This window comes from Spermophilus citellus, assembly GCF_964194105.1.
Source record: "Spermophilus citellus genome assembly, chromosome: 17".
Lineage (NCBI taxonomy): Eukaryota > Metazoa > Chordata > Mammalia > Rodentia > Sciuridae > Spermophilus > Spermophilus citellus.
The window spans coordinates 58803290-58816477 of NC_138199.1; the positions used below are offsets into that span (position 1 = coordinate 58803290).

Consider the following 13188-nt stretch of genomic DNA (forward strand, 5'->3'; position numbering starts at 1 on the left):
TTACAACAGTGACTTTATTAATAATAAAAGTTTTACTGGAATACTGGATGTGAAGCCAGATTTCAGTGAAATGGGAAGCAAAAAAAATGGAATAACTGAAGACACTTCTCTGAAAAGTAATGAGTATAAAATTGGTAAAGAAAAGATCCTGTGGAAGCAAAAAAAAAAAAAAAAAGAACCCAAATTAGAAGTGAAAAAATTAGTCTGGTGACAGAGAAACTTTTCCAAAGAGATAAAAGAGAAGACTATGGATGGTGTTTAAAGGTAAGTTTATGGATAGGAAGAGTAAGGAGTTTAGGAAGATTCCTCCAACAGCCTTTATGAAAATTCTGAAATAAATAAAGCTTCATGATCCAGCAATCCCACTTTGGGGTATTCATTCAAAGGAACTGAAGTCAGAATCTCAAAGAGACATATTAGCATTTCCATGTTCATGGCAGCACTTCTCACAATAGCCAAGATGTTGAAACAGCCTGAATGTCCACCAAAAGATGAGTGGATTTAAAGGAAAAAAAGTGTAGTATATACATATAATGAAATATTATTCAGCCTTTAAAAAGAAGAAAATCCTGTAATACACAATAACATGGATGAGCCTGGAGGACATTATGTGAGTTAAATGAGCCAGTCATAGAAGGACAAATACTGTGTGATTCTACTTGCATAAGATGTCTAAAACAATCAAACTCATGAAGCCAAGAATAGAACTGTGGTTGCCAGGAACGTGGTGGGAGGAGAAAGCAGGAAGTTGTCAAGCATGGATATAAAATTTTAGTTACTCTTCATACTGAAGCAGGAGGATCACAAATTCAAGGTAAGCCTGGGCAATATAGCAATAAACAAAACAAAAATTTACATAAAATAAATAAGTTCTAGAGCTCTGCTGTACAATTTTGTCCCTATAGATAACAATACTGTATTTTACACTTAAAACTGTTAAGAAGGCAAATCTCATGCTAAACATTTTTACCATAATAAAAATTTTTAAGAACAAAAATAAATGGGGGAGAAAATATCCACTTTCATATATTTCAGAGAAGCAAATTTTAATATTTTAATTAAATAAAAGGGTTTTAAATTTTAACAAATAGGTGTGATAGGGTTGAGGATTTGAGGAAAGAAATGACTATTTGAAATAGGCACCAAAGGAAATAGGAGAGAGCTCTGGCCAAAACTTAAAGGAATGCCAACTGTGCTAAAAAAAAAAAAAAAAAAAAAAAGTAGCTAGGGCTAGAAATCATATTGGTGCACCAAATACGGAGGTCAAGGAAATGAAATTGTAAATAAAAAGAGCTAAGAGTGTAAGAGATTGTGAACAGAGAACAAGTCATGAAAGTCTAGATTTCAACATGATGACCATCATGATTTGCAGCCATGATTTCTGGTCAGAGAAATAGAGGTGGGAAGCTAGAGCAGCACAGGGGTTATCTACTTGGACACTAAGCTAATACAATGAGCAGAGTTAAGAATGAAAGAAAACTATGCCAAATTACTCCATAAATACAAAGAAGAAGCCCAAGTTATGGTAGAGGTTAATGTCAAGAAGGAGTAAAGGGTAGAATACCCCTTAGCATAAAGGTACTGATAAGGGTTAGGCTGTGGCTTAGCTGTAGAGCACTTGCCTAGCATGTGTGAGGCACTGGGTTTGAGTCTCAGCATCACATATAAGTAAATAAAATAAAGGCCCATTGACAACTAAAAATAATAATAATAATTTTTTAAAAGGTGCTGATGAGAATATTCCAGTTAAATCAACAGAGCAAAAGATATTTATGGACTAAACTATCCACTTTTGTTTTCTTAGGGCCTGCAGCATTTATCATATAATGTAATATCAGTTGATACCATAAGCCACTGGGAATGGAAAAATAGGCACTAACTGCTGAAAGAGCATATAATCAGGAAATTTATTCAAGTAATTCTAGAACTTCTTATTACCACTTAATTCTTCTGCATAAAAATGTCCTTGAGGTATTTCTTCATATAATGTCAGAGAGAGGTTAGAATGTAATTTCTTTTCCCTGTCAAAGAAACATCCACATTAGAAAGCAGCAAATACAATTATATAAAACCACATTTTAAAATATTAGCAAACCAGTTCTGGGGTTGTGGCTTAGTGGTAGAGTGCTTGCCTAGCACATGTGAAGCACTGGGTTTGATTCTCAGCACCACATTTAATTAGTTAATTAATTAATGAAAGGTATTGAGTTCATCTACAACTAAAAAATTTTTTTAAATATTAGCAAATCTATCAATAGCCTGAGATTCATATCTATCTGCTTCTCTCCCCTCCCTCCCTCTCTCTCCCCCCCCTCCCTCCCTCCCTTTCTCTCTCTCTTCCTCCCTCCCTCCCTTTCTCTCTCTTCCTCCCTCCCTCCCTCTCTCTCTCCCTCCCTCTCTCTCTTTTTCATCATAAGAACCTTTCCCAAAGAATTTTCAAGTGATAGAGTTTCATACTCTTTCCCTAGAATTCCCACCTTGTTTCTTTTACACACTGTATCTGTAAGGAACAGAATTTACTGATCCTAGTCAGTAAATAGACCCTATTCTTTCATTGTGGTCCAATTTTTCCTATTATAAGTCACAGCAATTTTTTAAGAAAGTTGTTATAATAAGGCAAATAAAAACATCTTTAGGGGCTAGGTTGTAGCTCAGTGGTAGACCACTTGCCTAGAATGCATGAAGCACTGGGTTCAATTCTTAGCACCACATATAAATGAATAAATAAAACATAAAGGTTCATCAACAACTAAAAAAAAATTTAAATCTTTAAACAGCCAAAGAATCAAAGATCTCATCACCTGTCAGTAAAAATGTCTGGAAAAGATGATTCCTTTGATACTATTATAAATAAATAAATCATATATCATCAGTATTAGAAGAAATATTAAGAGTGTATATAATACAAGATTCTTGTACAAAAGTGGAAAATGAGGCCCAGAAATGTAAAGTGAATTTTACAAGAGCCTAAACTAAAATATGATGTCAATTAGTACTCAATTTAAGTCTTCCAATCCCAAGTACAGTGCTCTTATCTCTACTTGATCCTAAGAGCACAGTCTCTTAATTTGCACAAACTATTTGACATTACGTATGCAAAAGAGACAGATAACTCTGGAAAATAAAAAACCCAATCTTGAAGCAACAGTTAAGGAATAGAATACAATAATTTAAATACCATATAAGTGAGGAAGATGTATAAAGAGGTAATGAAGTCTTGGGAACATGGTACTGATTTGGCAACTGGCATAAAGTGCTTTCTTTCCTGGTCATCTCCTCCTTTGACAGCTTCAGAGAGGGAGAGGCAATCTAGGTTCAAAAGCAAGTACGTTGGTGCCTGAGATAACCCTAGTAATCCATCACTCTTAGAAAATGAACCTCTTAAAAGATAATCATAACTTGAGCTTCTCACCTAGCTATGCTTCTGATGTAAAATTGCTTTCTGTAATTAAATTGCATTTCATATATGCTAAATTTTTAAATAAACTATACGGTGTTCTTTCTGCAAAACCATGTTTTTCTTAAGTATACCACTAATTGCCTTCTAATTCATATTCTGTCAATTTGCAGTCATGAATTTTATAGCACAAGGAAAACCTATGGTATAGTGAGAACAACATGACTCAGCCACCAAACTAGGCTACATAAACAGATTTTAACTACAGGAACAAAATAATGTGAAGAATCAACACAGTTATTCAAATGACACAGGTAATTATTGTCATGATTGAGTAAATTATCCATAAACAAACATGATTTAAGAGACAAACAGCTAGATAAATAGAAAAGTACCACTTTAGAAAAGGAGGACTCTATTATAGATGTCTTCAATTTTAAATGGAACCTATAACCTTGAGTTTCAAAGACTACTCAGAATATAGAAAACAAACTCAAGCCACAAAAGATTGATAGAAATTGGCACTGAGATCCCAAAATCTTCAAATCAATGTTCTCAGCAAGAGTAGGCTAGGAAAAAACTTACCTTCACTGGAGGAGTATGACAAGTATGGTTTCTTTCTGTCTCAACTCTGGGCTGGAAAATAGAAAGAGAAGAAGAAAGACCATTTCTCCTCGTCAGTTATAGCCATGTCTCCAGGAACACACAAATTTTGAATTCAAATTTACACTAAATATGCGGGCCAGGAAAATAGAAATTTAAAAAATTCATTTAAAGTGATCCCAGACATGTAACAGTTATGAAGTGCAAGGCAGAAGCAAATATAAATTCTCAAAAAAATTATCTTGGAGGTTCAGAGATTTATCATGAGACTCCCATAAATGTAGATCAAGTATATGTGAAAGAATGAACAAAATATAAAATGTTCAAGGACACAGTTAATATAAATGAGAATCATACAAAATGACAGATTTAGATTCCCAAAGATTTTATATATTTATCAGATACCAATCTTTATCAGACACTCATAGTGAAGTAACTAAGGAAAATGAGCAAAGAATATGATTTAAAGCAGATTTTAAAAATCACCAAATAAAACTTTTAGAACTAAAAAATAAAATAACTGAAATTAAAATCTCAATGGGGAGGCTGGGATTGTGGCTCAGTGGTAGAGCATTTGCCTAGCATGTGTGAGGCTCTGGGTTCAATCCTCAGCACCATGTAAAAAATAAAATAAAGGTATTGTGTCCACCTACACCTAAAAAAAAATAAACATAAAAATCTCAATGGGGGGCTGGTTCTGGGGCTCAGCAGTAGTGCACTTGCTTGGCATGTGTGAGGCACTGGGTTTGACTCTCAGCATTGCATATAAATAAATAAAATAAAGGTCTATCAACAACTAAAAAAATATTTTTAAAAAATCTCAATGGGAAGGCTAAACTGCAAATTAAATTCAGGTGGATGAAGAACATGTGTACCACAAAGTACATAAGGAAAAATTACAAAATACAAGAAAGAAAAAGAGAAATAGATAAAAACAATGTGAAGTAATCTTGCTATAGTTTAATGGGTTGCTATGTTAAAGACTTGGTCTCTGGGCTAAGTCTGGAGGTAGTAGAAGCTTTGAGAGGTAGAACTCCATGACAGGCCTTTAGATCACTGGAAGCATGACTTCAAAGGGACTATGGAATCCTAGTCTCTGTCTCACTTTCTGCTTCTTAGCTCATGAGGGTTGTGGTTTGCTCTGCAACATATTCCTGCCATTACATATATACATATTCCTGCCCCATCAGAGGCCCAAAGAATGGAGCCATTGATCTTGGACTGAAAATTCCAGAAACATAGAATAAAATAAAGCTTTTTCAATTTATAAGTTAATTTCTCAGGTATTTTATTATAGTAACATAGAGTTAATACAAATGTGAAAGAACATGAAGAACAGAATCATAAGGTCTAATATACATCTAACAAGAATCAGAAGGATAGTAAAAGATTAAGGGAGAAGAAATTCTCTTAACAGATAATGAACTCAAATTTCACAAAACTGAGGAAAGGCATTCAACCTCAGATTTAGGAAGCACAACAAATATCAAAATAGAAAAATAAAAAGTAAATGTAGGAGTTAGTATGGGGAGTCTGCCATTCTTCAGATCCGTTTCCAGGTTCCTCCTATGCTTAGGAGCCCTATGCTTCTGTGCTACCCAGGTGCTGAAAGAAGCACAGGGAGAACACTGGGCACCAGGAAATGATACCCCCTTGATGTAGCAGCTTTCTTTATAAAAAATGTCATTTTTCTACTTCTTAGCAGTGGAAACTCTCATTTATCATAGTCTAATTGATCAAGATTGACAACTATGTCCCAGAAACAATTCTTGTCATCATCATGCATATGCCGGAGGTGGGAGCCCAAGACAGAGAAGATCTCCAAGGAATCTCTGAAAATGTCTTCTAGAGAAATTGCTACCAGGGCTGAAAGAAGATGGATTATGATTTGTGAAAAACAACTGAGATGCTTGCGGGCAGCCACTAGCTGTATGGCTGCACACTTTTTATGGCTACTTCTAGCCAAACATGTTAACTGAAATATGCCTCTCTTGTTCACACTAAAAAGAGAATGATTGAACTCATCTGGGAAACAGGGGACACAAGCAGTGGCCTTGCCCTAGTGGAACAGTAATGTGAACCTGAGGAGTCATGAGAGGAATGGGTATTATTAGGATGTAGTTATTAATGAGCAATGGATGCATAGCAAGGTCACAGGGTTACTTTAAAGTTCTTCAAGTTACTGCCAAAGCATTTCATAGAAGACATAAGAATGGTAAACAAATATATAAAAAAAAAGATTCATCATCTCTAGCAATTAGAGAAATGCAAATTAAAACTACATTGAGAATCCATTTCACTCCAGTCAAAAGAGCAATTATCAAGAATACAAATGAAGGGCTAGGGATGTGGCTCAAGTGGTAGCGCGCTCGCCTGGCATGCGTGCGGCCCGGGTTCGATCCTCAGCACCACATACAAACAAAGATGTTGTGCCCGCCGAAAACTAAAAAATAAAGATTAAAAAATTCTCTCTCTCTCTCTCTCTCTGTCTCTCACTCTCTCTTAAAAAAAAAAGAATACAAATGAAAATAAAATGTTGGTGAGGATGTAGGGAAAAAGGTACACTCATATATTGCTGGTGGACTGAAAGGTGGTGCAACTACTCTGGAAAGCAGTCAAGATTCCTCAAAAAACTTAGAATAGAATCGCCATTTGACCCAATTATCCCACTCCTTGGTTTAAATCCAAAAGGACTTAAAATCAGCATACTACAGTGACACAGTCACATCAAAATTTATAGCAGTTCAATTCACAATAGATAAGCTATGAAACCAACCTTGGTGCCCCTCAATAGATGAATGGATAAAGAAAATGTGGTATATATACACAATGAAATATTACTCAGTCATAAAGAAGAATTTTATGACTTTTGCCAGTAAATGGATGGAGCTGGAGACTATGATGCTAAGTGAAATAAGCCAATTCCCAAAAGACAAAGGTTGAATGTTCTCTCTGATATACAGATGCTAACACACAAACAAGGAGAGGAGGGGGAAGAATAGAAATTCATTGGATTGGACAAAGGGGAATGAAGGGAAGGGAGCGGGGATAAGAATAGGAAAGACAATAGAATGAATCAGACATATTTTTTCTTTGTTCATACATAAATACGTCACAGTGAATCTCCATATCATGTAAAACCAGAAGAATGGGATCCTAGTTAGAATTTACACTCCAGGTATGTGTAATATGTCAAAATACACTCTACTGTCATGAATATCTAAAAAGAATGATTTTATTTAAAAAGCTCTGAATGAAATTGGAATAGAAATAAACTTTTTAAATAATCAAATGTAGGAAGTTGAATGATGCCTCCACAAAAAGATATGTCAATGTTCTAATCTCTGGAACCTGTGAATATAACCTTATTTGGAGAAAAATTCTTTGTAGATATTAGTTAAGGGTCTTGAAATGAGATATCCAATAATGGATATGTTCACAAAAGTAAGGAAGAGGGAAATTTGAGATAGAGGAAGAGAAGGCCATAAAGACCCATGTGAAGATGAAGGCAGAGACTGAGGTTATGCTGCCACAAACCAAGAAACACTAGGCTCATTTTTTAAATAGCAGAAATGTCAGCAGAGGACACAGGTTTAAAACTAAAAACTGGTTTAATGGAGAGAAAAAAAAGGGGCAAATTTTCATCATCTTCTGAAAGGATTCCTTATCTTATTTTTTTAAAAAAGAGGGAAAACCAAGCATGATGATGCACTCCTAAAGTCAGGAAGCTGAGGCAGGATCAACTCCAGCCAGGGCAACATGGGACTCCAACTCAAAAAAAAAAAAAAAAAAAAAAAAAAAAAGAAGAAGAAGAAGAAAAAGACAGAGGCTGGAGCAGGAGGATCACAAGTTCAAAGCCAACCTTAGAAACTTAGCAAGGCCCTGACTCAAAATTATAAATTTTTAAAAAGGGGTAGAAAAGTGACTTAGGAAAAAGAGAGGAAGAGGAAGGAGAAGTAACACTTAAAATAGTGACATTTTAAAACTTGGACTTAAAATACACAAGAATGTTTGAGGCCCAAGGACAAATATTTGAAGGTGAAAGGAAAATTTCCAAATATTTACCTCAGTTCTTGTACTGTGCAGGTGTACTTGTAAACTTTTCTTTCTCCTGAACTTTTTGGCTCCTGAAAAATCAGAGGATTTTTCTTCTCTACATAGGAATACTGATGTTTTATACCTAAATCACACAGAAATCAGAATAACTCCTAGATTGCTTTTCTTCCTCTTTCCTTCTTTTCAACATTTAATTATGGAAATTTTCAAACATAAACCAAAATAGACAGAATAATGTAATGATCCCCCACATGTAATTATCACCCAGCTTCACTAATGGCCAGTCTTTTTCCATCTATAACTTTACCCCTGTTCTTATCCTTTATTATTTTGAGATAAACCCCAGTATCATATTATTTCATTACAAAGATCTTTTGGGGAGGAGTACTGGTGACTGAACCTAAAGACACACTATTACTGAGCTAAATCCCCATACTTTTTCATTTTTTTTATTTTGAAACAGGGTCTTGCTAAATGGCTAAGGCTGGCCTCAAACTTATGAACCACCTTCCAACTCCCAAGTAGTTGGGATTACAGGCTATGCCACTGCATCCAGTCTCATCTGTAAAGATTTCAAATATATATCTCCATAATATACATTAGGTTTTTTTTCTATAATAAACATAATAAAATGCTATTATGACCCCTGAAATATTAACAGGCATTTCTTAATATCATAAAGTAAGATAATCAGAGTTCAAGTTTCCGGTTGTCACTTAAACAATATAAACTGTTTCAACAATTTGCATCAGATTCAATAAAGTCCCCATGTTATAGTTGGCTAATCTGTCTTAAATCTCCTTTTATCCATAGCTTCTCCTTTCATTTTTCGACAATGATGAAAATGATGAAGATGATGTCATTTGTCCCGTAGATTTTCCAATCTGGATTTTGCTGGCAGTTTCATCATGATCATAGGATTCTAAAGTTTGATCATATTAATGTTTAATTTTTTAGGGGGAAGTACAAAACCACTTGGTTTTTTAAGTGGTGTTTTTTCCTTCAGGAAGTATATAATGTCCAATTGACTCTCTGTATAATTTTGAATACATGAATTTAAGTATATTTGATGTAGTTTAATCCCTGTAAAAATTGTTCTTTATTGATGCTCTAATTTTCTCATCTTCAGTGGAAAAAGGCAGGAGCTTCTTCAAGTAGGCACTTAAGTCCTCCTGATGTATCACTGGTAACATTCTTCCTTACTTTTCTTATCTGTGGAAGTCAAGATGTTCTGGGCCTCTCTGTATATTTTCTCTACCTGAAATTGGCCACATCTCCAAAGAGCCTTTTAATAAGAAGTGGTATTTCAAGGCTAAAGTCTGGGCACTAGAAGCTGAACTGCCTTTTAATAATTTGCTTTCTTGTTACTTTTATTTCTTATTTCCACTTCCTATTGTACTGCAAAGAATTTTCACAACACAAACATCACATAAACTATACAAAAGATAAATACAATTAGCCTGAATCAAACTGGAAGAGACAAGACCAATGCTCTTGGAAAACTACATAGTTTTACTTCAGATAATTCAGGATATATCTAAATTTCAAGAACAAACATAAAATTATTTTTGTGTTCTTTAAACACTGTTGACTAGGAATGATTCCAGGCTGAACTAGATTCCAAACTTGTCTTCTCCACATTGTAATTACCTGGAGAGCTTCAGAAAACACTAATACCTATGTCCCATTCCCAAATATTGGTTTAAGTGTTTGGGTGTGGTCTGATATTGAAGTTTTAAAAAATACCCACACAATTCTAACATGCAGACAAATTGGGACTTACTATGGCAAACCCCATAGATTTGCTCCTGTCCAGTATTCACATCAACTTAGTTGCAGCTCCTCATACTTGGAGTAATATCTTACTCTTCCTTGTTCACAGAACTAAAAGTTTTTTCAGAAATGGTTCCTTCTTTTTAGAGCAAGACCTGCCTAGGTAATACACAGGATAATGACTAAGTTATATATTTAATAGTTTTAGGTAAATTTAGTCCTAAACAAACTTGTAAAATAAGAGAAAATTTTATCATACATCCAGCAGATGCTTTGCCCTTTGGACTCTGTATCCCTTTTATTTTTTTTTAATTTATTTTATTTCTTTATTTATTTATGGGAAGGGGAGTGCTGGGGGTTGAACTCAGGGGCACTCAACCATTGAGCCATATCCCCAGCTGTACTTGTATTTTATTTAGAGACAGGGTCTCACTGAGTTGCTTAGTGCCTCACTTTTGCTGAGGCTGGCTTTATTTTTTTTTTAATTTTTTTATTGGTTGTTCAAAACATTACATAGTTCTTGATATATCATATTTCACACTTTGATTCAAGAGGGTTATGAATCACATCAGTTACACTTCCATTGATTTACATATTGCCATACGAGTGTCTGTTGTATTCTGCTGCCTTTCCTATCCTCTACTATCCCCCCTCCCCTCCCCTCCCCTCCCCTCTTCTCTCTCTACCCCTTCTACCGTAATTCATTTCTCCCCCTTGTATTATTTTTCCCTTTCCCCTCACTTCCTCTTGTATATAATTTTGTATAACCCTGAGGGTCTCCTTCCATTTCCAAGCAATTTCCCTTCTCTCTCCCTCTCCCTCCCACCTCTCATCCCTGTTTAATGTTAGTCATCTTCTCATGCTCTTCTTCCCTACTCTGTTCTTAGTTACTCTCCTTATATCAAAGAGGACATTTGGCATTTGTTTTTTAGGGATTGGCTAGCTTCACTTAGCATAATCTGCTCTAATGCCATCCATTTCCCTCCAAATTCTATAATTTTGTCATTTTTTAATGCAGAGTAATACTCCATTGTGTATAAATGCCACATTTTTTTTATCCATTCGTCTATTGAAGGGCATCTAGGTTGCTTCCACAGTCTTGCTATTGTGAATTGTGCTGCTATGAACATCGATGTAGCAGTGTCCCTGTAGCATGCTGTTTTTAGGTCTTTAGGGAATAGACCCAGAAGGGGAATAGCTGGATCAAATGGTGGCTCCATTCCCAGCTTTCCAAGAAATCTCCATACTGCTTTCCAAATTGGTTGCACCAATTTGCAGTCCCACCAACAATGTACAAGGGCTTTAAACTCACAATTCTCCTGCCTGAGCCTCCTGAGTTGCCAGGATTAGAGGCATGCGCCAAGGTACCCGGCTTCTGTTTCCCTTTTAAATCCAATCCCCCAAATTCCTATCCTGAAATAGAAATTACCTATCTTACTTAGTCCCCTCTACAGGCCTCTGGTCCCATAGGCAATGACTTTCAACTATTTTGAAAATAAATAGGCTAACATAAATTTTCTATTGAGAAACAGTACAGAAAGAGAATATATAATAACAAACTATTCCACAAAACAATACTTATCCATATTATGTGAAAAGTACTCTAATGTAATCAGTTCTAAACTATTTCCTCAAAAAGAAAAAAACAATAGTGACTTTCTTTTTGTATGTTTGGGTTTTTGTTGTTGTTGTTATTGTTGTTGTGTAGTTTGGGGGTTGATTTGGGGGTTTTTTGGTTTTGTTTTCTTTTTTTTTTTTTTTTTTTTTTTGGTAATGAGTATTGAACTCAGGGGTGCTTAACCACTGAGCTACATCCCCAGCCCTTCTTCATTTTGAGACAGGATCTCACTAAGATGTTTAGGGCCTCAGTAAGGTATTGAGGCTGGCCTTGAACTTGCGATCTTTCTGCATCAGCCTCCCAAGTTGCTAGGATTACAAGAATGTACAACCATGCCCAGCAACTAGTAGTGACTTTCTAAACTGATTTCATGACCATTAATTTCACGACCATTAATGGGTCACAGCCTAGAGTCTACTGCTGCTTTGTCTGTCCCACCTCTTCCCTATATATCCCTCCTGAAACTGAGTGTTCCTATAACTGGTTCAATCATGGCTTCCACTCTACTACATGATTGTGGTGTTTCATCTTCTTTTTTAAGTATGTTTTTAAATTTTGAGCTGCTCCAACATCTTATGGAATAGAGATGATTTGGTATAAATAATGAATAGTTTTAAAATATTTGTCCTGTATTCCATTCCTTTGGGGCATGTGTCTCCAAGGTGCTAACCTACTTTGAACAATGCTAAAGAAACAAGGTAAGGGACATTCCCCTACCTTCTACTCCTTATTAGATAACAAGTTCTACTGTGATCTTCTGGAAACAATTGACTTGCTTTTGCCATCTGACAGAAATCATGATAAAAATGTTAGATTAAATAAAGTAGAAATACAAACTTATGGTAAGTAGAGGAGATTGGGGTTTAAGTGCCTCTTTAATCACAATGCTCAGATAATTTCCAACATCACCAACTGGTAAGACAAGCATATAGGTGGACAAAGATAAAGTGAGATATATCCAGAATGTTTTCTCAGAGCTTTCTTCTTTTTACAAGAAGCAAGTTTTCTATTCCAATCTTTTAAACAGAGATATGGATAAACTGTGGTATAAAGGTGTATTAAGAATTATAATGCAAAAAAAAAGAGAGCTCATGTATAATGGCATAATTTGGCGTGAACATACTTTCAGAGTTACGAAAAATTGTGCTGTGAATGGATAGTTATGAATGTAATGCACTCCACTATTGCCATGTAAGAAATTTAAAAATATTAAAAATAATATTTTTTTATTTCTTACATATATCCTGCATATATGTGAAAGGCTAGAGCTTCTTTTGTAACTAACAAAAAGTAACCAAGGCAATGAAATATACAAAAAAAAGAATTAACAAATATTCAAATGGTTTAATTTTATGGAAACCAGTAACCCAAGCTCAGATAGAAGAACACTTTTATTTCCTTCCTAAATTATCTTTAAGATAAATCTTTTTTAATATTTATTTTTTAGTTTTCGGCAGACACAACATCTTTGTTTGTATGTGGTGCTGAGGATCAAACCCAGGCCGCACGCATGCCAGGCGAGCGCGCTACCGCTTGAGTCACATCCCCAGCCCCCTAAGATAAATTTATATCGTCTGGGGATATAGCTTAGTTGGTAGAGTGCTTGCTTCACATGTTCAAGGCCCTGGGTTCAATCCCCAGCATCACAAGGAAAAAAAAAAAGATAAACTTATAGACACATTGATAATTTTGATAATTGCTCTCTTCTAACTGGTATTCTATGATAGATAACAGACTTCCA

General features: G+C 35.2%; 1 long non-coding RNA gene across 1 annotated transcript in view; it reads left to right on the forward strand.

Moving 5' to 3' along the window:
- LOC308636207 overlaps window positions 1–13188 on the forward strand; it is a 770476-nt gene that overhangs the window by 237991 nt on the left and 519297 nt on the right. The gene's annotated exons all lie outside the window — the stretch shown is intronic.